Source organism: Sturnira hondurensis, unplaced genomic scaffold (assembly GCF_014824575.4).
Source record: "Sturnira hondurensis isolate 20B ecotype Veracruz unplaced genomic scaffold, ASM1482457v3 Scaffold0010812, whole genome shotgun sequence".
NCBI classification, from domain to species: Eukaryota; Metazoa; Chordata; class Mammalia; order Chiroptera; family Phyllostomidae; genus Sturnira; species Sturnira hondurensis.
The window spans coordinates 463,528-490,308 of record NW_028083443.1 but is presented as its reverse complement, the minus strand read 5'-3'; the positions used below and the strand labels follow the sequence as shown (position 1 = coordinate 490,308).

The 26,781-nt window shown below is 38.7% G+C and overlaps 1 protein-coding gene across 2 annotated transcripts in view; it reads left to right on the top strand.

The window, feature by feature from the left end:
• The window catches only part of TBC1D4 (TBC1 domain family member 4), a 176,232-nt gene that overhangs the window by 38,425 nt on the left and 111,026 nt on the right, over window positions 1-26,781 (top strand). The gene's annotated exons all lie outside the window — the stretch shown is intronic.

Below are 26,781 nucleotides of genomic sequence, written 5' to 3'. Positions count from 1 at the left end.
CAAACTGTTTTTAAGACATCAGCAAGTTTTTAGTGTATTAAATCTGAAAACTTGTATGTTGGTTTTTTGTGGAGGAGCTAGAAATAACCCTACATTTTTTATTGTCTATAACGAGGGTATAACTTAAGGGAATTTCTTTCAAGGGAGTAATTTTCCTGCCAGACTCAAGGAATGTGTACACTGTAGCCAACTGATTGTAGATTTAAAAAAACAATTATTTCTAGAGACTTGTGTTTTGAGATAATTTCAGACTTACAGAGAAATCGAAAGAACATTACAAAGAAATCATATTTCTTTTGCTCAGGTTTCCTGTTTGTTAAGATTGTTGCCAAATTTGCTTACAGTTCTCTCTTCACATATTTTTACATATTTTTAACGAGTGTTTTGAGAGCATGTTGCAGATGCAATGCCCTACTACCCCATTAATACTTAAAGTGTGTTTTTCCAAAAAGCAAAGACACTTTTATATAACCACGAAATACCATCAGAATCAGGAGATTAACATTGGTATATTGTTACCATTTAATCCACAGGCCCTGTTTACATTTTATCAATGGTCTCCATTATACCCTTCATAGGTCCAGCATTTACCCCCAGTTCATTTGTTTGTTATGTCTCTCTGGTCTCCTCCATTCTGGAGCAGTTCCTTAGTCTTTTTTTCCTTAATAAGGATATGTCTCAATTTGGGTATGACTTTTTAGAAGAAATACCACAGGTGTGTGTTTTTTTCAGTGCATCGTATTGAGGGGCATAAGATGTTGTTTTGTCCCATTACTGGTGATGTTAACTCTTTAAAGAGTTTGTGATATAATTGACATGCAATATTAAATGGTGGATGCTAACTTTTTTTTTAAAAGATTTTATTTATTTATCTTTAGAGGGGAAGGGAAGGAGAGAGGGAGAGAAATAGCAATGTATGGTTGCCTCTCGTGAGTCCCCTGCTGGGAACTGGCCTGCAACCCAGGCATGTACCCTGACTGGGAATGGAAGCGCGATCGTGTGGTTCACAGGCCCGCGCTCAATCTACTGAGCTACACCAGCCAGGGCTTGGTGATGCTAACTTTTATCAGTTTGTTAAGATGGCGTCTACAGTTTCTCTAGTGTAAAAGTTAATGAGATTCTGTACTTATAGATTAATAATTAGTATTTTTGAGGAGACACTTTCAAACGTTTATCCATTAGCGTTCATTGGTGATTCTTGCCTAACCCATTACTGTGATGGTGGTGAAATGGTAATTTTTTGATTCATCAGTACATAGCACGTTATTTGGACATGTCCACAAGTCTATGCCTCCTATTGTATTCTGTTTGTACAACATAGTCTGAACCCTTAGTGCTAATACAGATTCAGGCTCATTATTGATACTCAGTAATTAATTCATTGTTCAATTAATTGAATGACAAGGCAAGGATCGCCTACTTCTAACTATTTGCAAATAGTTCCTTAAGAAATATCTTTGGTAACAAGAATGCAACATAACATTCCTTTTACTTGTTTTTACCATGACATCTGTTGTGCCCGATCATTAGAGTAATGAAGATCATTTAGAAAATGCACAAAAACTCTCTTATAATTCTGCTGTCCACATGCCTGATAGGCAGGACATCTGTTTCCTCATTTCTTGAGAATGAAAATTACACAGAAATAGACAGCCAATACTCAGATTGCTCCTAACTTATATGTATTATTTCTAGCTTCTACAAATCAACTAGCAAATTCCAAATTTCCAGATCATCTTCTGTAATTGATTAGAAGCATTTAATAAAGCTCTTGTAAAGCCCATTGCAGCTTGGCTTCCCTTTTCTTCTGTCTGGGACACCTCCAGAAATAGCTGAGCCTAAGCTTGCCATGGGTGTTCATTGGCTGGGGTCCCCTCGGGGGCCAAGTCTGAGGCCCACACATTTTAAGCCACAAGGCTTAAAGTTCACTTTGTCTTTGAGTGGGAAACAGCAAAGATTTGTTTCAGCTATGGTGGAGGGATCATCGGGGATTGTGTAGGAAGGCAAGTGTGAGCAAACACCCCTAGGGCTGGAGCCGTGTTGGCTGTGTTGAAAGGAGGGGCGCAGTGAGAGAGAATGGGTGCTGTGGTGGAGGACGAGCCCTGTGGGCCAAGTGTTCATATCCACACAGACCAAATGGGAAGCAAAAGAATGAAAGAGTCAAAACAGAAACAGCCCTCTGCACGTGTCATAAACATTTGGTAAGTTGTGATTTCTCCATCTGTCCCCTGATGGGCGGGAGCCCACTGTTGTAAAGCAACAACCCTGGACAAGAGAAGCCGTGTAGTGGCTTGTTTGCAAGTTACGCCGGTTTCTCATCCTCCTTTCGCAGTTCCCCTGGTGGCTCTTCGGTTATGTCTGGAAAGAAGACAGGTCCACAAGAAGGAAGAGAGATTTCGGAGTGTGTGTTTGGGATTCGAGGTGGGGAGCAGTGTAGAAGTTTGAAAAATGCCCTATTTAATTTAGAATTCAGAAAATTCATTTATTTACCTTCAAAGCAATGTAACAAGGCTAAACTAAACTCCATTCTTCAGAGTAGAAGGCGGTCAGCCTTTAAAGAACACGTGTGTTTCACAGTGAAAAAGGAATGTCTCTCAACTTTAAGTGTAAATTTTGTCCTATCTTTGTCCAGATTACAGAGTAAATTTTGTAATTTCCAGTTACAAAGTAAATCTATAGTAAGATGTGGGTGCAGACACTGTAAAGATATTTTGTGGAAGCTTGGATTCTCAAATGTCATATCTGTTGCTCATAATTTTCTGTTATTATTATCACCAGAGTCCTTGTTGCAGTAAATGAGTAAAATTTCCTGAACCAGCCTTGTCTGGAGACTTACAGCGCAATGCCCTTATCAAATCTTGTTCATTCTTGGTGGACTGACTCTAGCTTTTTCCCCTTTACCATGGGGGTATTTGTGAATACTTTATTATGTAGATTGCAAAATTAATCCAAAAATCTATTAATTCTATTCAAGGTCTTCAGGATTACTCTGTGCTCTCAAGTCCTATGGGTCTCAGACTGAGAGATTTCTAAGTTCCTGTTTACATTTCATGTTGTCTTAGCCCATTGGTGCTACCCTAAGAAAATATCATTGACTGGGTGGCTCTCTCTGTAACCTCGCAGAAGTTTACAGGGAGTTCTCTGGAGTTCTAGGGAGGCTAGGGAGTTCTCTGGGGTCTCTCAGGGCACTAATACCATTTCCGAGGGTTCCAGTCTGAAGACCTATCACCTCCCAAGTCCCCACCTCCAAATACCATTACAGTGAGGGGATAAGTTTCAACATATGAATTTGGGGTGAGAGGCACAAATATTCAGCCTTTGGCAAGTATTGTAATGTTTAAAATTTTTTTCCTAATTTGCCCCAGATGGTTTTTTTAATTACTTTTTTTTTAGTATCAGTAAATACATTTTTAAAAGCATTTGGGGATCACTTAAATTAATACCTTTTATTTTGTTTCCAAGGATTTTTTTTTTTTTGAAGGAAAGTGTATAGACCTTCCTATCTAACAGAAATGAGAATGCCCAGAAATGGAAATCCTGGCACGCGGAACAACATTTGTCAACCTCCGAAGCCTTAGATACGTCAGCCCAGAAGATCCCGAAAGTGCTGGGTCAAGCCTGGGTCACTCTGTTTTATACTCACACCCCAGAAGTTCTCCTCCACATTAGGACTTAGGGTTTGTTAATTGAGCTATGGGACTGGACTCCTATGATTAGATAAACATAGCTTTACTTTCAGCGATGGAGATAATGGAGGGAGGAATTTTGCTTTATCTTCTCTAGACTGTTGATTTCCATATTGACTTACTTTATAGAGTAGGGTAAGATGTTTATAAACATTTAACTTTGCTTGCAGTGTGACCTCAAAGAAAATTATCATCGAGCATAGAGTAGTCATGATTATGAAATATTAATGATAAAGAACTTAAAACATTCAATGTAAAGTGTTAAAAATATTAGTCTTGATCATGACACCTTATCGACTCCATGGGCCCTCTGTGAAATGTGGTGTTCCCGAATCTACTGGCTCCACTCTTACACAGTTTTTCTCCAGAGAGGAATCTGTGAAACAATTAGCATTTACCCAGTCATCATTAAAATTGAAGTATTTCTGTTTGACAGTCTGTCTTAATTTGTTTTAACTCTAGAAGAAAATGAAAGAAGTAGTTAATATAGATGGGCATGATTTTTAAAGCTCTTTTTAAAAAAGATTTTATTTATTTATTTTTAGAAAGACTGGAGGAAGGGAGAAACAAAGGGAGAGAAACATTGACCTGTGGTGGCCTCTCATGTGACCCCAGCTGGGGACCTGACCCATGACCGAGGCATGTGCCCTGACAGGGAATTGAACCAGCAGTCTTTCAGTTTGCAGGCTGACCCTCAGTCCACTGAGCTACACCAGCCAGGAGTAGAGCTCTTTCATACAAATGATGTCATTTGAGTCTTACCTGGTAAGTAGTCAGGACAAAAGTCTTTATTGCAATCTTACAGATGTGAAAATTAGCTTTAGTCGGTGAGTTCAATGCCACACTGCAAGTCCCACAACAACTTTAGTGGCAGAATTGGAATTAGAACACAGAGTCATTTTGTCTCAGTAAATGCAGTTCCCTTTATAGTGGGTTATTAATTTTTAGAAGGATATTGAACTTTACAATAAATTGAAACATAGGACTTCTTTATATAACCGTTTTCCATTAACATGGGTACCTTAATTTATTGGTGTTTGATTAAACATCAGTGTTTGATTATCTTGCTTACATTGGAGTTTTGGAAGACACTGTTGATGACATCATGAGTCGTGGGTCTGTAGTTTTTATATTTTTGCCAAATGGAAGTTTTGAGAGGTCAAAGGCTACTTATGTTGGGTGGCCAAGCCCTGGTGTGGCATCTACAGTTGCCATGTAGCTTTAGAACAACATTGTTCCACTTGAAAAGAGCTGTCCTTGCCCACTTATTTCATTCACTTATTGCTTCCTTTAAAATTCATTTAATTTTTAATCTGATAATTTCTTTAATATTTATTATAGGCTTGGTTGTAAAAAAGTTAACTTTCTTATTTTCTTATTTTGGCATGATAAACTCTCGAGACCATCCCTTCCAGTTTTCAAATAGTTTTCCTTTTGGATATGTAAAAATGTTTAATTTATGTTTTAGGTGGCCCAGAATACTCATATTACTATTAATTAAAATTTACATCCATTAATATCCTACAAATGTTAGTTGGTTCTCGTGGAAGAGTCATGTAATCCCTCAGTTTTGAGAGTCAAATTTTTGTCACCAGACAGATAATTTAAACAAAAGTAACACTAAGAATCTGTATCAAAACTCAATTGTCCCCAAACCTTTTTGTTTGCTTTATTTTTTCATTATGGCTTATGATATATTCTACCTACTTTTATTAAAATGAAAAATAAAATTGCAACATTAGTATTGAATGTTAAGCAGAGTAAGGAATATCAGATTTGTATAGGTTTTGTGTATAGTTTTTGTAGAAACTGGCTTAAAATTTGGGGCACATGTAATGGAACTGATTCTTCATTGGTCATAAGGTGGGAGAAAAAAAACAACAAGAAAATTTTTTTTATAGATTTTATTTTTATTTATATTTAGAGAGAGAGGAAGGGAAGGAGAGAAATATCAATGTGTGGTTGCCTCTTGCATGCCCCCAAGTGGGGACTTGGCCTGCAACCCAGGCATGTGCCCTGACTGGGAATTGAACCAGTGACACTTCGGTTCTCAGCCTGTGCTCAATCCACTGAGCTACTCCAGCCACGGCAAAAAAAGAAAATTTATAGCCAGCAGGAGGAGGGAGCCTGCCAATTGAGAGCCTAGCCTTTGATGAGGGTGAGTCTTTTTTCTGCAGTCTGGAATATGCATATCCCTAGTACCTAAACAGGAACTGAACAGATTTGGATAGTCAAGGGTATTTGCCTTTTACACTGTGTGATGGTAAACGATATAAACCTGTGAAAGGATATAAAGATGCGTGCCAATCTGCTCTTTTCCATCCATGCCCCTTGGTAATGGACATGACTTCCAATATGGGTGAACATCATATGCAGGTTTGCATTGTTTTCCTTTCTGTTTATGGATTAATTTATATAAATGTGCTGTATCACAGCACACCTCCACTCATGTAGAGGCATAAAATGCTAAGTTTGAACGAATTGCTATGGTGATATTTCTTGGAACTCATAAACTGAATAGGGGCCTGGTATCTCATTATAGGTGTCCTTGTTTATTATAGCAGATGATTTAATGATGTAAAAGCATAATGTGATGGTTTTAATTTGTCAATGATGCTTAAAATAATAAAACAAAAAACCTTCACACCAAGCTAGGATTGTCACCGCTGGCACCTCTGTGTAACGGTGATTGTTGTATGAGATTTTGCGATAATTTAATTTAACTTAATTTACTCTTATCTCCGGAATGCATGAATTTGTAGGTGGGGCTTCGATCGCCATTCTTTCTCTGAAAGTTAGCCACTAAAGACCAGAGCTGTAAGGGGGGGAAGGTAACATGGGAGCCATAGGAAATGGTGATGAAGGGGTTCTCAGTGACAACTTGCGTTCTTCTATCTGCCCTGAAGATGTTCATGTCAAACTTCGGTCCAAGAAGGCACTGGGCTCTGTGATACTGTGTCAGGTGCAGTGTGATTCCATTTCAAAATGGGCGGATGAGCTAATCCAGGGAACTATGCCACCAGAATCTACTTTGGAAGAAAATTGTTCCTTGATTGTCTATTATATTTTCATTTCTGTTGCATTCAATCTCTGATTCTATACATGGGGTGTTTTAACTTATAGAAAGTATTGTTTTTATGCATAAGAGCTAAATGAATTTATTACATATTAATTCCTGGCTTGTTTGTTCTCTGGAACAACCTAATATAGATCTTCTGGGTCAGTGAACATCATTCCTGTTTTCTAGTGTTTATTATTATATACTTAATTTTAAAGAGTGAGGACGGAGCAGAAACCGGCTGGGGTGGGGATGCAAAACATGCAAAGTGTGAAAATTTTCTTAGGTACATTTTCAATTTTTTCCTTTAAAAGTCTGATTTGATAGTTCTCATCAGAAATTAATGTAGAATGCACAGAAACAGATACATGTGTGAGATCTGTCTCTTAAGATGAGGCATTTATACTGTAGTGTGGGTTCTTCGCTTGCCTTATTGCTTGCCTCCCCCCCTAAAACAAACCCTTAGTAAACCATAATAAACAAACAAACCCTACAGTAGAGAAGCATTCCAGGAGTAAAGTCTGTATGTTATGTCCTGTGTAAGTTTTTGTACTGTAGAGACTACCAGTTATTAAATACCAAGTTTCATAGTATTTAATGCCAAGTAGTAAGTACTTTCTGACTGTATTTTTATGACTCATACTCTTACAGTGTATTCCTCATTTCAGTTCTTCTTCCTGTTGATAAATTGTTAGAGGAATGTTTCCCAGAGTATACCAGACATCGATGAAGAATTTACTAAATTAACTTTTATGGGAAAAGTAATTTAGCATTTTCATTTTGCTCCTCTATCCAACACAGAGCAAAAGAGAACAGAAATGTAATCCTGTGTTAAATATTTTCCAGTGAAAGAGTGAGTAAAGCACCATTGGAAATGCTGAAGTGGATGCAAAGATAAGTGAGACCAGCGATCCCATCCCTTCCAAGGTTAAGTCTCATGAAGCCTAGCGAGGGAGGTGGTGCTTAAGGTGTCCTCGGAGAGAGTGAATGGAGGAGTAAGGCAAGGTTCCAGTGAGGCGTAGAGATGGAAGGTAGCCAGGCTCAAGCTTCCGTGGTACAAGGTTGATGACCTGCTCTCAAAATTCTGTTTTAATAATGTTGTTATAAATGAGTTATCAACAAAAACAAAGTTGGTGCTTTGCAGATACTCATTCTTTCTACTTTTGTTTCAAGATTTTAGATCTGGGGGTGGTTTTTCTCTCAGGATTTTGGACATCAAAAGCCTTTTGTGGTTATTACCAGACATTGGCTTGTGCGAGACGGTTTCCAAGCCCATGTAGGTGTTTGCTCCATCAGTTAAGAAGTTCCACCAGTGGCTGAGTACTTCCTAGAATTTCACAGCAGTGTTGCTAGGAAATGAATTGAAATGCGAGGTGAATAAGAGCAAGCATTGTTTGATTTATGTGTGTTTGTCCTGATAGGTCTAGAAGCACTGGGTTAGCAGTAGCCCATCCTAACTAAAGTCAACCACTTCTAGTTAATTAGCTGTTTGCATGCTTCCCGTGCAATCACTTAGGAACAGGAATCACTCCCTGTATTAGTTTCAAAAAAAACGATTTGACTTAAATATTATCCAAAATGATTTTTTAAAGCCATTATAAAAACCCAATAGAATGAAAAGATTTACAAGTTGTTACCTGACTTTTGTTGGAGCAATTCTTCCTCCATAATTTTTCTCAATTCATTTTTATTCAAAGAGAATAAAAACCTGTGGTATAAAAATAAAGCAAGGACCTGGCCAAAAGGAATTATATTAGAAAGGCCTTCAGATAGAGGCGCAACAGTAAAGGTAGCTGTGGCGTTACTGTTTGGTAGCAGTGTTTGTTTGCAGTTTCGCGGAGCAGCCTTCCTCAGCCTCCAGTGCCCAGATTCAGGAGAGTAATTCATGTCTGGGATTGATCAATGGCTCCACATGCTTGGATTTATTCCCCCTTACAACTTGGTTATTGAATCTCCTCTTTTCTTCTTGCAGCGTTACTGACTTTTTTGAAAAAAAATTAAGAGAAAACTCTCTCTTTCTCAAATATCACTTTTGTACCAAGGCAGCGAGCGGCCCTAACAAACCAACTCATTAAAAACAGTGCTTCCAGCATTTTTACTGCTGTAATAACTGGGGAGAAATCTACATGGCCACATCCTTTTGGAAGTTAGTTATACAGAAATTTACTGAGATATTTCCCTAAAACTTACTCATTAGCTTTAAATAGCAAAGAAAAATGTAAATATACATATATCTAGCCCTTGAAGTTAAACACTAATTTAGATATATTATAATAAAATTGTATCTACTTTTTGTTGATTGAGGACAAATTCCAGCTCTCTGTTTAGATCTAATTTGTGATTACTTTGGGCTAATGTTTCTGTTTCCAATTTAGGGTGTTTTGTTTTTTGAAACCTACCCCCCAAGACTAACTCTGGTGTAATGCCATTATAATGAGTTTTCTCTCTCAGCTGGGTCATTAGCTTAACTAGTAGGGAATGCAGCTCTAAAATTTGCCTGGTTTTTTGAAGTTAATTTGATTAAAAACTTTAAGGTAAATTAAAGAATTGGTAAACACATGTTGGCTAGACATACAAAGTAATGGAAAACTAAGGCAAAAATCAATTTTAAAAACCAGAAGTAGCTGGATAATTGATTGAATTCTCTGTTTGCCTTGTGTAGAAAAATCATCAAGTTAAAAATCTTCTAAATGTTTTGTGACATTTAGAAATGTACTGAGGGATTTTTCCCCCCCTCTGTCCCAATTTTTATTAGAAAAAACTATTTTTTCCAGTGACTCTTTTTATTAGGAGGTATAGTACATTGATGCTGTCTTGAACATAAATCCCCAGAGATGATCCTTTTCCCAGTCTTTTTGGAACAATTATGAAAGGTAATTCAATAAGTGCCTAACAGAAGTATAGCAGTTTTAAAAAAGATGGATTTTAATCTCAAAAAGGATTGAATTTTTGAAAGAGTTTCCTGGGATAATGAGAAATTTATAGTACAAATTCTCAATATTTTAAAATAAATGTCCAATATCTTCTGATTCCAAAATTAATATTCAACTGAAATAATTAACAATTTTTTGCTCAACACAAATGTGCTTACTTATCAAAGAGTATTTTAATATGGAGATAAATAGTATCTGGGATTGTGTGTTACCTACAGCTTCTCATCTTGGTTATGAGAAAGGAGAGACATCCTGTAGCTCTCACAGAAGCAGTGGCCTTCTAAGCTCAGGCATGAATTATTTTGATATTTTTTCTCCTAACACTGTATTTCTCAGATAGCATCCCAAGGAGCTCCATGAGGTCAGGCACAGATGAAATCATCTTTGCTCAATATTTCATAATGTGGATCAGCAACGTTAACCCTGTAGAATAAGGTCTGTGGTATTAAAATGGGGTGACATTAAAAATAACATTTAGTTTATTAAATTTTCATTTTAGTGCAAAATCTTTGTACCTCATATACACGTGGGGGGCAGAAAATGTCTTTGTACAACATTGGATGAAATGGAGAAACAAAGAACTTAAACGATTGATCTATCCCAATGTGAGTGGTGACACTAAGTCACAATATTACCCTTAGAACAAACACATATCCTTTATAGATGTAGAATATGGTTTCCTTTTGCTAAGGATGTTTTTACTTTCAAAGCGATTCCTTACTTGTTTTTAATATGAAAGGAAACGAGGGGCATGTATTTTTCAAGCCCAGAATTGTCTTATTGAAAACAAGTTTTCTTTGACTAGTCTATGATATGCTGATTCATATTCCGTTTTTCTTCCGAAATTCTACACACAACCAATGGAGTAACCGTTAGCGTTCCTTTGAAGTGCGATTGTTCTTAGCAAAAATAATTATTCTGGAGTTCTTGTTCTAGAACAGTGTGTAACAGGAAAACATGTATAAACATACTCCAAAGGAAAATTTAGTAACAGAGTTTCCAGTTCTCCACGAAATTTCGGAGGACTCTCTGCCAGGCCCGCAGGGGTTGCACAAATGAGTGTGACCCAACTCCTGTGCTTCAGGCCTTGTGTGATCTCAGTCTGGGGTAAGATCGCACAGTCAGGGAGACTAGAATTGGGGTCAGAGAGACCCAAACCAACTCCAGTGATGTTTCTGAGGATGGAGAGATTTGCGTGGCCAGAGGGCTAAGAAAAGGCTCTGTAAAGAAAGGAAGTGGCTTGTTTTATTGTCATTGTGTTCAGGTGTCATTTGTGTCATCATGCGATGCACGAAGCGCCCCAGATACCTGCAGTGTGGGGGTGCCACCCAGTTTTTCCCAGTTCATTACTCTTCTGAGAGACACTTGGAAAGCAAATGTGGCAAAGGTTGTGAAGAGTTTATTAGTGCTTCATTTTGGATATGTGGTAGGGTTTCTGTTGATAAGCAAACATCTAAATTTTGAGTGAATAAAGATGTTTTTATTTGTTGACTGTGGGAATGTCTAAAGTCGGCTCCTGATAATAACCAGGTAACCATCTGCTTAAATCATTCCAACTGCTTTGCATTTTGTATTCATTCAAATTCCTTGTTCAACTCTTACATATGCATTTCTTCCGTAGAGTTTGTTCTCTCCTTCTTGCTGAATGATTTCCTGCTTCTATGTTTTCTCAGATTGTTCTCTTCCTGCCTTCTTGACATGTACGTACTCCACTATATTAGATGTAACTTAAATTAGTGTTGGTATATTGTATGAGGTTATTTGAAAATCTTTGTTATATCTGATTATGTTCCAGGAACTTATAATAGCAATCTGATTATGATTGCTGCTTATCATCTTGAAAATAGAAGTATCAGTATTTCAGATTGCATTAAGTACTTGTAAATTTCTTGCTTATTTGTCCAACCAGGTCCCCACTTAAGACCCATGTGCTTTCCAATTACAAAAGGCAGGATATCTGGATTTTGTTGATTACGTAATAAAGTAGCACTTTAAAAAGAAATTCAAACTTTTCAAAATCTAAAACTTAGGCTGACTTCATACTTATGGCTTACATACCATAAATTACAGTAACCCATATATTTAACTACTTCTGCTCTTTGAATTTGCAAAGTCCACGAAGTTAGAAAGCTAGCCACAGCTGGTGAGTAGTGGCAGCCCCCATGCATTTGAACTTCTCTGGGGTTAAGTGTCTCTCAAAAAAGAGAAGTCTCTTCTCCAGTCCTGTTTCAACTGTTTTGCCTAGCACTCACCCCCCCGCCCCACCCCTTCTGTGGGCTCTTGGCCTTTAACCTGTTAGTTTGCTCCTTTACCAGGAAGAGAGACTCTTTGACCTTCTCTGGCATATTCTGTCTCTGCCAAAATGTGTTACTTGGGTTCTTCAAATTCATTCTTCTCTCTCCTCCTTCTTTGTGTTTGTTGATGTGGTGTTCTTCCCAATTCTGCCCAGTGAAATTCTGCTTTTCCTTCAAAGTCCAGCTCTAATGTCTGTTCCCATGTTAGGTCTTCTGATCCTTCCAGAACTTGTGATCTGTGCTAATGGCATAATATTTTTTAGTGCGCATTATATATTTGCTGTTCTGTGGCAACATGTATGAATCTTACCACCCCGAGGAGAGCCACTGTATCATAGAATTTATTTTATTTTATTTTTTTAAAAAGATTTATTTATTTATTTTTAGAGACAGGAGAAGAGAGGGAGAAAAACATCTTTGTGAGAGAGAAACATCCATCGGTTGCCTCTTGCACACGACCAGATGGGGGACTGGGCCCACAACTCAGGCATGTGCCCTGACCGGGAATCGAATCATTGACCTCTTGCTTTGTGGGACAATGCCCAACCAACTGAGCCACACCCATATAATTTATTTTTATATTTTCTATAATATGTAGCATGGCACTATAAAGATTTTTGGATTTAATGACATCTGTGGTGCCCAAATGTACCACCATCCGTATGGTGGTGATGGCTGGGAGACTGAAGTTAATGTATGATGCTTGCTTCAGCCTCATCCTTTGGAAAGCAGTACATTGTTATCAACCCATGTGCTAGCATGTGGTGGTTCTCCTTCACTGCCTATTGTCATTTAAAAATGCATCTATTGGAATACGTGTTTGGAAGAATTTTTTTCTCATTTCATATTATTTGATAGCTTTTTCATATAACTTTGAGGTGTGCTTAATCTGAACTAAGATACGTGGCTTCTTCTCATCTCTATTTTCTTAAAGCCGGTACTAGACTAATAAATCTAAAAAGCTGGTAAAAATCTGCACTGTTAACTAGATACATGAATTGTTTAGCTAGCCATCCAAGCCACACATTGTAAGAATGTTGAATAAAACTTGGACAACTTTTTCCCTCCCTCCCGCACTGGACTGGGAAGAGGGCCGAAGGGCAGAGAGGCCAGATGATTACTCAAAGCCTCTTCCTAGATTTCCACAGAACCTGGCGAGCGAACAAGCTTCAGCGCTTCAAAACGAACTTTCTTAAGCAATTATCCGAGGGGATTGTAAATTAGCTGCACCATAGAGGGGCTCCTGAAGTAAAGGTCATATTCAAATTTGAATCACTGTAAAAGTGCCTTGCGACTTATAATTAGAATACTCAAATTCTAACAGATTGCTCACAGTTATTCATGTTGGCCTGTGCATTCATGATATCTATATGTTCCACTTAATTTCACATTGCTTGAAATACTGTCAAGGAACTATTTATTTAGAAAGCAAGTGTTCTGTTTAGTCGATTAATTAATTAAAGTTTTTTTTATTGAAGTGTAATCGGCAACATTACATTGATTTCAGGTGAACAACATAATGATTCACCTGAGTGGTTTGCATATATTGCAAAGTGATTTGCATGTACTGCAAAGTGATCACCACAGTAAGTCGAGTTAATATCCATCACCATGCATAGTTGCAGATATTTTTTGTGATGAGGATATTTGGATCTACTCTCTTTGCAACTTGAACATATGCAATATAGCAGTATCTGCTGAAGTCACTGTGTGGCACATGCATCCCCATGACTTATTTATTGGATCACTGGTAGTTTGTACCTTTTGACCGTCTTCACCCATTTCATCCACCCTCACCCTCTACCCCAGCAATCATGCAACAAATCTATTTATTTATTTTTTTAATATCTTTTATTGATTATACCATTACAGCTGTTGTTCTATTCCCCCCCTTCATTCTCCAAATCTATTTTTAAAAAACAGATTTTCTGGAAATGTTTAAGGGGCCGCTTTTTAGAATAATAACAAGAAGTTTTGGCCTGAGAGCTAAGTGTATGTCTTTAACTGCTTATGCTTGTTCTTCGCTAGGATTCTCTTCCCTCCTTGTTCACCTGGCAGATTCCTACGTGCCTCCAGGGCCCAGATCAGGTGCTACTTGCCCTGTGAACTGTCCCAGATTCTTCCCCTTTCTGGCAGGAGAAGTAATCGTCTCTCCACCTGGATTCTTACTTAGTATGGTCTTTTCACAACGCTTAGTTTGGTCTTTTCACGACACTTTTTCTTAACATTCTGACTTCCCAATAGACGGTAAGGATAAGTACTGTGGTGTCCTCAATACTATATTTTGGGGCTAAGTATTGACAGTGACAAAAAGCTAGCACTCAAACTTTTCAAATACTCACCAGAGGACATATTTATTGCTTTTTAGAGAGAGAAAAATCGATGTGAGAGAGACACATTGATTAGTTGCCTCCCATACTTGCCCTGACTGGGGATCGAACTCACAGTGTAGGTATGTGCTCTGACCAGAGATCAAACCCACAACCTTTTGGTGTTCAGGACAATGTTCCAACCAACTGACTCACCTAGCCAGGATCTAGCACTCAAACCTCGAATGAATTAAAAATCAGGAAATAAGATTAACTTAATTTCAAATGAATTTTACTAGATGATTTTGAAGTTAGTCCCTATTAGGTCTAACATTTTATGATTCCAGGAAAAATACATAATTTTTAGTATTTTAACAATAATTAGGATGATAATAATAATAAAAATACAGTGGTCAACCAAACAGTAAGGAATTTATTACATTCCATATACTGTGATTTATACATATACCCATTTAAATTTGTCACCAGCCCTATGGTGTCGTTACCACATTGACAGATGTGGAAGAGAGGGATGATGTGACTCAAGGTCACATGATTAATGATTGGCTTCTCTGTCAGTCAGCAGAGTTGGAACTAAAAAGTGAGCAACGCAGTCAGCCATCTGGGGCATTTATTTGTAAGGATTAATAACTCACGAATCACTGGAATAAGAATAAATGCTACGTAAAGGCCAGTTAAAACACATTTTCATAAATTAATTCTTACTATCTGGGAAAAAAGTTGCAGTTGAGGCCATATCATTCTGTGGATGTGCCCCCTTCCTCTGTCCCATCTTCACTCACTCTTATTCTCCCCAAGTTCAAGGTCAGGCCCAAACCAGGCCTTTGATTAAGACTATCCCAATCCCCTCAGCTAGAATCAGCATCCTATTTTTAAACCATGTAGTGTTTTAAATTGTACGGCCCTTATTTTCTATCCATGCTGTAGTGTCAACAGGATAATAAAATAGGATTCAGTGTGAGCGGCAGTCCTAACTGCCCATCCCTGTCATGGTCCAAAGCACAGTGCCACACCTCCTAAGGAGGACTTGCTGAGGGCAGGGCGAGGAATGAGGTCTGGGGATGTCAGCTCCACACCCACCTTCAGCCTGCAAATGAGGCTGCCAAGGCTGAAAGAGGTTTGGAAATAGGAGATGATGTGGCTTGTGTGCTGTGAACCCTATCCCAGTGAGAAGGTGGATAGGAGAGCCTCGTGTGTGTGCCCTGGGGCTTGGGGAGCAGAGGGGACCATGTGTCCGCCATGCTGGGGAAGTCTAAAGGGGAGAACTGGAGGACATAGTTGGGGTGGAGAGTAGAGGACAGTGGATGGGAAGGACCTGCTTTCCACTGACAGTGACCCAGAGATGTTCTGTGAAGCTGTGAGTGACCACCTGGAGGAGGTGTATTCATGCTTGTCAAGGATGGGCCAGGGGGCCCCCCTGAGCATAGGCGCTCAGCTTTGAGCATCTGCACAGCAAACCAATCAGATATCTGCAGGGCAGTTACGACTTTCTCTGCCCCTTTAACTCCACGTAGGGGGTCAGAAGCAACTGCTCATCGTTACCAGGAGGCTGGGGAGATCTGCTGTCCGAGTGAGGAGAGGAAGCTGAGCCTGCCCTTCCGCCCCCGCCACAGGCAGCAGGCCAGAGGGTGGGGAGGTAATGCTGTACTTTTGAATGAAGTCAAGAGTTTGGTTTTACTTTTAATCACTGAACTGAGACTATCTTAGGGACTTTTTATTATCCAGTGCCTGACACACGATTTGGGGGCCTGTCTTAGATTTAATCTAGGGCCAGAGAAAGATTTAGAAATACGGCAGAATAGGTTTCTAGAGGTGCATGAAAAAGGGGAAAATGCTGTTTTATGGTTTTTGTCTGTTGCTTTGAACAGTGTTCTGTGTGATTTTTTTTTCTCCTGGATGTTGTTTGTTGGCTAGTAGTTTGGAAATTAGAGGGAAGTGATGTGTTTGTCATCAGGTTTTAGTTATTTTTAGAAATGGTGCAGAACTGAGCACCCATTTGTTCAGTACACATTTATTGAATAAACGATTGGTTTATGAGATTAAGCAAAATGTGATCTTTAAGTAAAAAGAAGTACAGTGACCCTGGCTGGGTGGCTCAGTTGGTTGTAATGCCGTCCTGTACATAAAAAGGTTGGGAGTTTGATTCCTGGTCAGGGCACATACCCAGGCCGCGGGTTCAATTCCTGGTTGTGGCGCACACTGGAGGCAACCAGTCTAGGCTTCTCTCTCAAAAATGTTTCTCTCTCCCTTCTTCTCTCTCTAAAATCAATAAACATATACTTGGGTGAGGATTAAACATTAAAAAAAGGAGTACAGTGGATTACTTTTTTTCCAAAACAAAACTTTTATTTTGGAGTAGTTTTAAATTTATATTAAATGTACAGAGATAGCACAGAGTTCCGGCATACTTGCCCAGTTTCCCCTACCGTTAAAATTTTACTATGGTGCCTTTGTCTCTGCTCATGAACTGGTGATTACTTTTTATTTGTGCAAATTGTACTCCCTACAGTATGAGGCAATACAGGAAAGAATGCAACAGTATTCTTCAAGTATTTCAAAGAGTAGCCATTTTGATTTCTGGGCCAAGATTTTGCACTATTAAGCCTCTTCATTAGTTTACTTTCTATAAGCAATATGCTTCCTACTTTTACTTATAAATCAAAAAATACTGCAGAATTCCTAGAGAGTCATACCACTAAGTTCCTTGATCCTTGAATTTCACAAAGTAGTTGTGCTTTTGTTTAGAATAATTAAGGAGGAACATGATATTACTGTGAGCTGCTGTCTTCTTCAGTCCATGATGGTGTGTTACGTTATTGCCAAAAATAACATCAAAGTGAAAGTTAAAATTATTTTTAGTTCAGGTGGTTTTGTTCAAAACCCTAAAATATCAGGAAGCGATCAAGTAAAACTTTACAGTCTAAGAAATTTTCCTCTCTCTATGGCCCAGCCTTTATATACTTGACCCAAACAAATTGTGTGGTCTTCCTCAATGAATAATTGCAAAGAAAAAGTCAGTTAATGCAAGAAAAATACTTGAAAAGCAAAAAGCCCTCAGTATATTTAAGCAACAGAATCAATTTTGAGTTAATAATATAATAACACCCTTTACCACTATTTGCCAGAACTGCGTTTGGTGGTCTGCTATTTACTGTTTATGTCTCCATAAGCACAGTTTAAAAATTAGAGAAAACACTACTGAGATGAGAAGTACTCTGAAACACTGTGCCCATGAAAAACGGCTTCACAAACTTGTTTTTGAAGATGGCTTAATCACCCATAAGGGAAATTTGATCAATCCCATACTTCTTCTGGTGTCACCCGTCGGTGTCTTGTGGTCACTGGGACTCTTCCCATCACACCTGCCACCTACGGTGGCTGCGATTGGATGTGTCATGTGATTGTGAACTCAGTGTGTCCAAAATCGGTTCAAGTTTTTAAGTCTTAAGGATTTCTCGTGACATCCTCTTTTCAGTCGATAGCAGTAATTCAGTGACCTACCCTCAAGACTCTTAATTTGCCCTTGATTTTTTTCTTTCCACTCCTGTATTCAAGATAATCTTCGCTTCATTGACTTTGAGGGTATTTCTTTCTTTCCACTTCCAAATCTGTAGTTTAAAGCTGGAACTTCTTACTTGAATTATTAACCTAGCATCCTAACTAGCCTTCCCCCTTTTGTTTCCTGTTCCCTGACACACACGTACCACCTCAGACTCCTACAAGACCACACTCAAAGCCACATCCCTCTATCCCTTTCTTGCACAGGAACAAGGTCATGTGAGTGCATGCACACACACGCATACACACTGTAATGGACCTAGCTCATTGGACGAAATGTTCCTAAAATACTTCCATTCATTGTAATATACTAAAAAACTTTTAATGGATGGTCCTCATGCTGACAGGGTGTGGTCTGGACTTCTCAGTCTGATTTTGTGGGCAGTTCACATTTTATTTTGCTTTGTTGAGGATTTTTCTTCTGCCAGCCCCTGAATTTCTGTGCGTAGATTTATGTGCTCTTTATTGAGACTTCTTTTTTTTTAAATATTTTATTTATTTATTTTTAGAGAGAAGGGCAGGGGAGGAGAGAATGGGAGAGAAATATCAATGTGTGGTTGCCCCTCATGTGTCCCCTGCTGGGAACCTGGCCTGCAACCCAGGCATGTGCCCTGACTGGGAATCGAACCGGCAACCCCTTGCTTCACAGGCCCGGGCTCAATCCACTGAGCTACACCAGCCAGGGCTGAGACTTCTAATAAAGGCAGCTGTTTTTGTGGCATCATCCAGAACTCAGTCAGGATCGTCCATTGGGCTAGGCCTAGAATCCTCCCGACCTCACGTCAAAACCTGAGAATACACCCAGGCGAGCTGGCTGAGGTTATATACGGCTTCATGTGTAGCCCTTATGAACATTTACGAGATTAAAGTTGCCTTGCAGATGGAGGTAGTGCTTTTTGATCCATAGTGGCCTTAAAAGACTGTAAGTGTTCTGTGGGTGACTGACTCAGTAAGTAGAGCCTGTTGTTGTACTTTCATACAACAGTTTCAGCGTTGTTCTTTTAAAACACTGGGTCAAGGGGTTTCCTGCCACTGAAGCATTTCGAGAAAAGTCCTTTCTTCCAAACATCCGTGAGTTTCAGAGGAATCCTAAAGGTCTTATGGGGCAGAGGCCTTTACTGATGTATTTTGTGTGTAGTTATATCAATTATAATAATGATATATATGTTCATTGGGTTTTACATAAGACCCCCTTGCTTCATACTCATTGGTACCAAGCTTCATTACATTGAAAAGGTGAAAAGAGTGGTATTGTGTGTTTTATTCCACTCTAACGATTGGCATTAGAATTTGAATTATTGTCATGTTTACCATATGCTTGCCTTTGAAGCTCAGTAAAGCAAAGGAAAAGTTGTGGAGAAGAGAATCATTTAAGTCACTTGCTGTAAAATCCGCAGCACAATGGGAGGGCACTTTTGACTTCTTCATCTGGTACAGCTTTTGCCTCTTGGATTTGTGGTTCGTGTGAAGTATCTGGCATTTGAACATGAGAACATAGGGTATACATTTTCCCCTTCAGTATTTCTAAGGTAGTTATTTTCACTTTTAATTTTCATGTAATACCTCTAGAAAAAAAAAGACAGGTGTTCAATTTTTTGGCAACCAAACGTAGCTCGACACGTCACGTAGCAGCTTCCTTCTGTGTCATGGGCTATGACCCGTCTTATTTAGCAAATGTAGCTCATGTGGGGTCTATTTATAGTCCTGACATCTAGTTCTCATTGGCTCCTCGTTTATTTGGGGCATAACTCACTGGGGTTATGGGTTGCCATATTTAAGGGTCAGCTGAGGAGAATGAGACAGAAGACACGTGTCCTGTCATGTGTATAATAAACAGAGGTGTGTGTACCCTTGGCCTGTGTATTAACACCTGGTGGGTGTGGTTTGTCCAGAGAGGGGGACAAATGGAAAGCATGCTGTGAAACAGATCATAACGTTTACAGGTTTTACATTCAGATTCATTTTCTCAAGAGGTGATGTAAGTATAAAGTGACTCTGGTACTTTAACAGCCTAAGATTAGAAGGAACTTTTGTAGTTATTTAAAAAAGGCTTGCACTATGCATTAATTGACATTACACAAATGCTTAAAGAGGAGCTGGGATTGTAGAGGGCATTCATCGCTTTTTCAAAGATGCTTGTTGGCGGCAAAATATTCATCAGTTAAGGAGATGTATGCTTTTGTTACATAAATTGTATCTAGGATTTTGTTTATTCTGCTCTGAAACTTCAGCAGGGGTCAGTCCTAATCAAACTGTGAACCTCAGCCTGAAGCAAACTAAACTAACTTGCAAAAATTCGAGAGGAGCCCTCATACTTTAAACGATCTGTTAACCACAGCATTTTAAAGGGGGGAACACAACCCCTATTGAGTATTTTAAAATAAATCCCAACTGGAAAAGAGTCAAATGTTTGCTAAAACGACTGAAGTGAAATTACAAGTAATCATTAACTCAGTCATTATTTCCCTATTTTTAAATCAAAGCAGTTTATAAACTTCCTGGACAGAAGTGAAAGCACTCTGTTTAAAAATGAATAAGAAATTTAAACATAAAAAAAAATCATACATATTTAGCATAAAACAAACTTAAGAACAAAATGCGCAAAGAGAAAACAACTGCCCACAACCAGCTCTCGCTATGATCAGAACGTTGCTAAGACTGTGACATGTACTGCCCTAGCTTAAACACACACACACACACACAAGCCTGGTTGTGTCCGAACACACTTATATTTTGGCAATAAACAAGCCAAAAATATTAAGAAAGCAATTATATTTATGATAGCATCAAAAAGAATAAAAAACTTCGGAATAAATTTCACAGAAGAAGTATATATCCTGTACACTAAAAACTATAATATGTCATTGAGAAGTAACAAAGATGCTGTAATAAATGGAAAGTCATCTGTGTTCCTGGGTCGGAAGAATTAATATTGTCAAAATGGCATTGTCAAGTTGATCTACATATTCAGTATAATCCATATCAGAATCTTAACTGGCTTTTTTTGCAGAAATTGATAAGCCGATCCTAAAATTCACATGGAAAGGGAAGGAGCCCAGAATACTGAAAACAATATTGAAAAGTACAAAGTTGGAGGGCTCACACTTCCCAATTTCAAAATTTATCACTAAGCTGCAGTCATCAAACAGTGTAGTAGTCCCACAGAGAGAGATATATATGAGTAGGTCAGTGCAACATAATTCAGAGTCAAGAAATAAATCCTTTCATGTATGGTCAATCGACTTTTGACAAGAGTCCCAAGACAGTTCAATGGGCAAATAATTATCTTTTCAACAATTGGTTTGGAACAATCATATTATCATATGCAAAAGGATGAATGTGGACCCTACCTACTTTGTACCGTATACAAAAATTAACTTCAAGTCGATCATAGATCTAAATGTAAGAGTTAAAACTATAAAACTCTTAGAAGAAAACATAGGAGTAAATCTTCATGACCTTCGATAGTAAATGATTTTTCGATATGACTTCTAAAACACAAAGATCAAAGAGAAAACTGATAAGTTGGACTTCATCAGTATTAGAAACTTATATGCTTTTATAGTCAAGAAGTGAAAGGACAATTTACAGAATGAGAGAACACATTTGCAAATCATATATTGAAAGAACTTGTAACCAGAATATATAAAGAATTCTTTTAAAAAAATTATTTATTTATCTTTAGAGGGGAAGGGAAGGAGAGAGGAAGAGAAACATCAATGTATGGTTGCTTCTTGTGCATCCCTTGCTGGGAACTGGCCCCTGCCGGGACCTGGCCTGCAACCCAGGCATGTGCCCTGACTGGGAATCGAACCGTGATCGTCTGGTTCGCAGGCCCGCGCTCAATCCACTGAGCTACACCAGCCAGGGCTCTTTTTTAAAAAAAATTTATTTATTTATCTTTAGAAGGGAAGGGAAGGAGAGAAGGAGAGAAATATCAATGTATGGTTGCTTTTGGTGTGTCCCCTGCTAGGAACTGGCCCCTGCTGGGAACTGGCCTGCAACCCAGGCATGTGCCCTGACGGGGAATGCAACCGCGTTCTTCTGGTTCGCAGGCCCGTGCTCAATCCACTGAGCTACACCAGCCAGGGCTAAAGAATTCTTACAACTCCATATAAAGAGAAACAATCTTGCTGAAACATGGGTGAAATATTTGAATGGCATTTTTGCAGAGGAGATACGCAAATGTCCAATAAGCACATTAAAAGATGTTCAACATCAGTTTCCATTAGGGAAGTGTGAATCAGAACCTTGGTGTACTACTTGACACCCCCCCGAACAACTATAATAAAAAGGACCAGTGACAAGTGTTGACAGAGAATGGAAGAATCCTCGTGCGCTGTTGGTGGGAACACAGAATGGTGCTGCCGCTTTGTCAGACAGTCGGGTGGTTCCTCAAAGGTCGTAGAGTTGCCATATGACTCAGCATCTCCACTCCCAGGTGTGTACTCAAAGGAAATGAAAATGTAACTATACATAAAACTTGCACATGAGTGTTCATAGCCCCATTATTCACTATAGCCTTGAAGTGAAAACAACCCACATGTCCCTCAAGTGATGAATGGATAAACAGAAGCGGTTTATCTGTACAATGGACTGTTATTTGACAATAAAAAGAAATGAAGTTTATCAGTTACCAATTACGCTACAACACAGGTGAACTTCCGAAAGTGCTAAGTTCAAGAAGCCAGTTGCAAAGGATCACATGATGTTGTTTTTACAAAATGTTCAAAATAGGCAAATCTCTATATAGCAAACATAGATGAATGGTTCCCAGGACTGAAGGAATACCCTATAAGATTGTCCAAAGGTTTTGGTTTTGATATCATTCTCTTTTTATGCGTTTCCATTGCTGCTGCTATCTCTCTAGAATTCAGAAGTATAATCTTTCAGACAATTCAAGGAAGATATTTGGAAGGAATTGGCCTGGTAAGCACAGAGTATGTCCTTCGGGAGATTTTAATATCCTAGAGGGAAGAGCCTGTGGCTTATTAATCTTTCTAAATACAGCACCTGAGATAGGCCAAGGCATTAATTAACACCCAGATAAATATTCCTTGGGTAAGTAGAAGTGACCTGGAATTTACAGCTAGTACCCACTTACCAGCGTTGACATAAAGGGGTTCTGGAAAACTAGTTTCCCACCTTACCCATGCAGCTCAGAAACTGCTGCAGTCTTTGTTCGGCTTATCTGCCTCCGTTTATCAAGAACTTGTGAAGCCGTATCATCATCGTGGATTTCTAGCATCCTGGATATTGATGACCTAGCTCCCTTGGGTTCTAGATGCACCTGCGTGAGTCTTGGTAGATCCTTCACTGACCCAGAGATTCTTGGTCTGTGTCTCAGAAGCCCACACTTTTTTGTAAGCAAGCCCTGCTTGTGGGTAAACAACTCAGGTATAAAGTCTTGTTGTGTAGGAGCTTCCAGTCTGATACGGGGGGAAGCTGCCCGGTCTTTCCCGAGCTTCCCTGTTTCTCTAATAAATCAGTTTTGTTTATTCTACGGTCCCAGGAACCACGAAAACTTGGTATACAGTGTATCTTACAAAAATGAATTCTCCAGGCCCTCCTGTGTTCTGAAACTGCTCCTGGGTTGCCTTGGGCCAGCTACTGTGATGTGCTAAACCCTTCCTGCTCCATCGATCCTCATTGCCAGCTCCCTTCCCATGTTTTGTTTCCTTGGTTCTCTGTGTTTTGCAACATTTAGTTTGATGAAATGGTGCTGAGATGGAAATGAAGGACAAAGGTGTAAGATATGCTGTCTCTTCAGTACCATGGATTTGTTTGTGTTGTAACAAAGACCTAAAAAACCACATTTTTAATTAAAAAATAAAAATGAAATACTGAAGGTATCATAATTTAAAAAAAACAAACAAACAAGAAAAACAAAAACAAAGACCTGCAAGGCTTTGACTCAGAGAAGTTGAGTTGGGTGAAAATTTGAATAGTTTTGCCATTTTCCAAATCCAGGTGATACCCAATGATTTGAGAAATAAGAAAGGAATGAAAATAATAAAGTTATAAGGAGCACAGTGTTTACTCTCTGAATGGCCACCAACCTGATTAGAGCTATATTTCTGAGTGGGACTCGCGGATGGATTTCTTAACAGACTCTCTGGAGATTCGTGTGTCAAATCAGCTTGTTGAAAAGCAAAGCAACACGTCGCCTCACCCTCACAGTTGGATGCTTTTAGATGCTGCAGCTGTTTCAAAGGCCTGGGTGAACTAACTTAATTCCGGCTGAGGCCTGTCTCCCTGATGTTAGTGCTTGTCATGGCCAGCCCTCTTAAAATGATAGCTGGGGAGGGAGATGTGCAAGGAAGGCAGGCAGCTACTTTTAATTTAAATTCAAAAAGGAACAAAACATAAAAATGGCGTTTACGCTCTTAAAAGATAAACGAATTATAATCCTGGTATGTCGTGCTTGAAATTTATTGAAACTTCCTTTTTTATTTATTCTTTGGAACTGTGCCTAATTTTTATGTAGTATTTAATTTAACTTTTTACACGAGTGAGTTTTTGGCTAAAAGCTTTTTTATTTGAAAATGTAATAATAGAAGATGCTTACAGTAAAGTGTATGTAATCTAAAAATATAAGAAGTAAAAAACGTTTAATTTTTCTTCCTCTTAGAAGATTGTAGACCGATGAATACCCTTTAGACTTAAAAATGCATGTGTATGATTTATTGCAGATGTATGTATTATTTTCTCTTGTAAAAATTGCATCATATTATTTATACTAATTTGCGACTTTGTTTTTTCACCTAATAGTTTATAATCTTCTCTCTGTATAAATGAGAATTTAATGGGCTGAATTCTCCCTTTTTGTATTCATAAGGGTATTCGATGTTGGCCTCTATGTAAGAAAGGTCTCAGGAAGAAAGACCAGCCTCCCCAAATGGTTTGCCCTTCTTTCCCTCTAGCCTAAATAGATGTGTCAGAACCTAGACGTCATTCAGCAGCTGTCAAATCCATTGCACGTCTGCTGGTGACATGGAGGAGAAGCAGCAGCTGGCAGACAAGTGCAGCCACCTCAGGTCTGTGTCTGGGAGGAGGGACAGCAGATGGACGTATTTCTGCTATTGTCCGTTTTTTAAAACCATGTTTTCCTTTAGATGTTGCCTTTTATAGTCCTAAACATGGTTTTTAGGAAAATGCTTTAAAAAAGTGACTTACAGAAATGACAGAAGTTAGCCATAGACCCTCATAACCCAAGTTAATTACTGGTAACAGTGTATTCTAGTTCTTTTTTCTGAGCCTTCTATTAAATGTGTCGCTGGAGATAGCACTGTGATATTCTCCACCAAAAACTCATCACCACAGTCTGATCATGAGAAAAGTAGCAGAAAAAGCCCAGTTAGAGGAACATTCCACAAAATGGGAGGTGATCCTGCCTCAAAACCACCAGGGTCATCAGTAACAAGGCAAGTCTGAGAAATCGTCAGAGCCAAGGGCGGCGTAAGGCCGCCCGGGGACCACAGGAGGGTAGTGTGCTGGAGGGGATCATGGAACAGAAAAAGGGCACTTGGGGAAAGCTTAGGACGTTGGAATAAAACATGGACTTCAGTTAATAATCATGACGTGTCAGTATGGGGACAGCAAGTGTGACAAGTGCACCACGCTCAAGGAAGGTGCATCTTCACATCTCTGTAAACCTAAAACTATTCCATATAACATCTAAAAAGATTTCATTTATTTGTTTTTACAGAGAGGGGAAGGAGAAAGAGGGAGAGAAACATGAGTATGCTAGAGAAACATCAGTCGCCTCTTGTGCGCCCTCAGCTGGGCACCCGGCCGGCGACCCAGGTGTGTGTCCTGAGCGGAATTGAGCCTGGGGACCCTTTGGTTTGTGGGACCATGACCGACCCACTGAGCCAGACCAGTCAGGGCAATTTTATATAAAACTAAAAAATTTTTTAATGTTATAACTATACAGTATATAGAGTTTTCTATTTTATTTTTCCTTATTGTGTTTACTATTTCTCAAAACAAATATGCTACAACTCATCTATTTCCTGTGGGATATATGTATCATATAAATTGTTTCTAATAATGAGTAATGCTCTGATAAACAGCTCTATCATTTGTGCCCCTGCTTTAAAAGAATTTAAGGAATTAGTCTTTAAGAACTTAATATTTGCAGAAATACATTCCCATATTAATTTTGGGGGCAGGAGAAATAGAGTCTTGAAAGTGGAGTTACTGGGTCAGGCTAAATGAAGTGGGAAACATTTTGCCCCTTTGTGTTACCAAAAGACAACTCTGTTTTGTAGTTGTACCACCAATGTAGACAGGTGCCCGACTCAGTGGACTTCCTCCAGCATTGGGGATCATCTCTTGTTCTTAAATCTTTTTTAAAAACTAGCATCTTCTTGAGGTAATCTGTGTTTCTTGAATCACTTTTGAATTTAAAAAACCGTTCCTGTCTTTTTATTATGCTACTTCTCTTAACAATGATCTGTTCACATCCTTTGTCCCATTGAAATTTGTGTTTTTCTTGTCGACTTTGCTTGAGCTCTGTAAGTAGGAAACATGACTTGAACCGTGAGCACAGAAAGAGGTGAGATATTGGGTGTCTGTCGTACGCAGACAGACAGAGGGGAAGTATATGGTGCTATACTGCAAGTAGCAGGAGGAAAAAGTATAATTTGTTATGACAAAATCCAGTGTAATTGAAATTTGTATTGTAAGAGGTAGAATTAATACTAAGTAATCAAACCATCCTTGGAAACCTAAAATTAATACAACATTATATGTCAATTAAATCTCAGTAAGACTGGAAAGAAAAACAGATAGTAGTAAGTAGTAAGCCATTTCCCTTGTATGTGGGTAATTATTTTGGAGCAACATGTGAATTTTGGAAATGTTGGAGTGTTTAAAAACTTATTTACACTTCTTGCCTTTATTCATTAAGGGATCTAC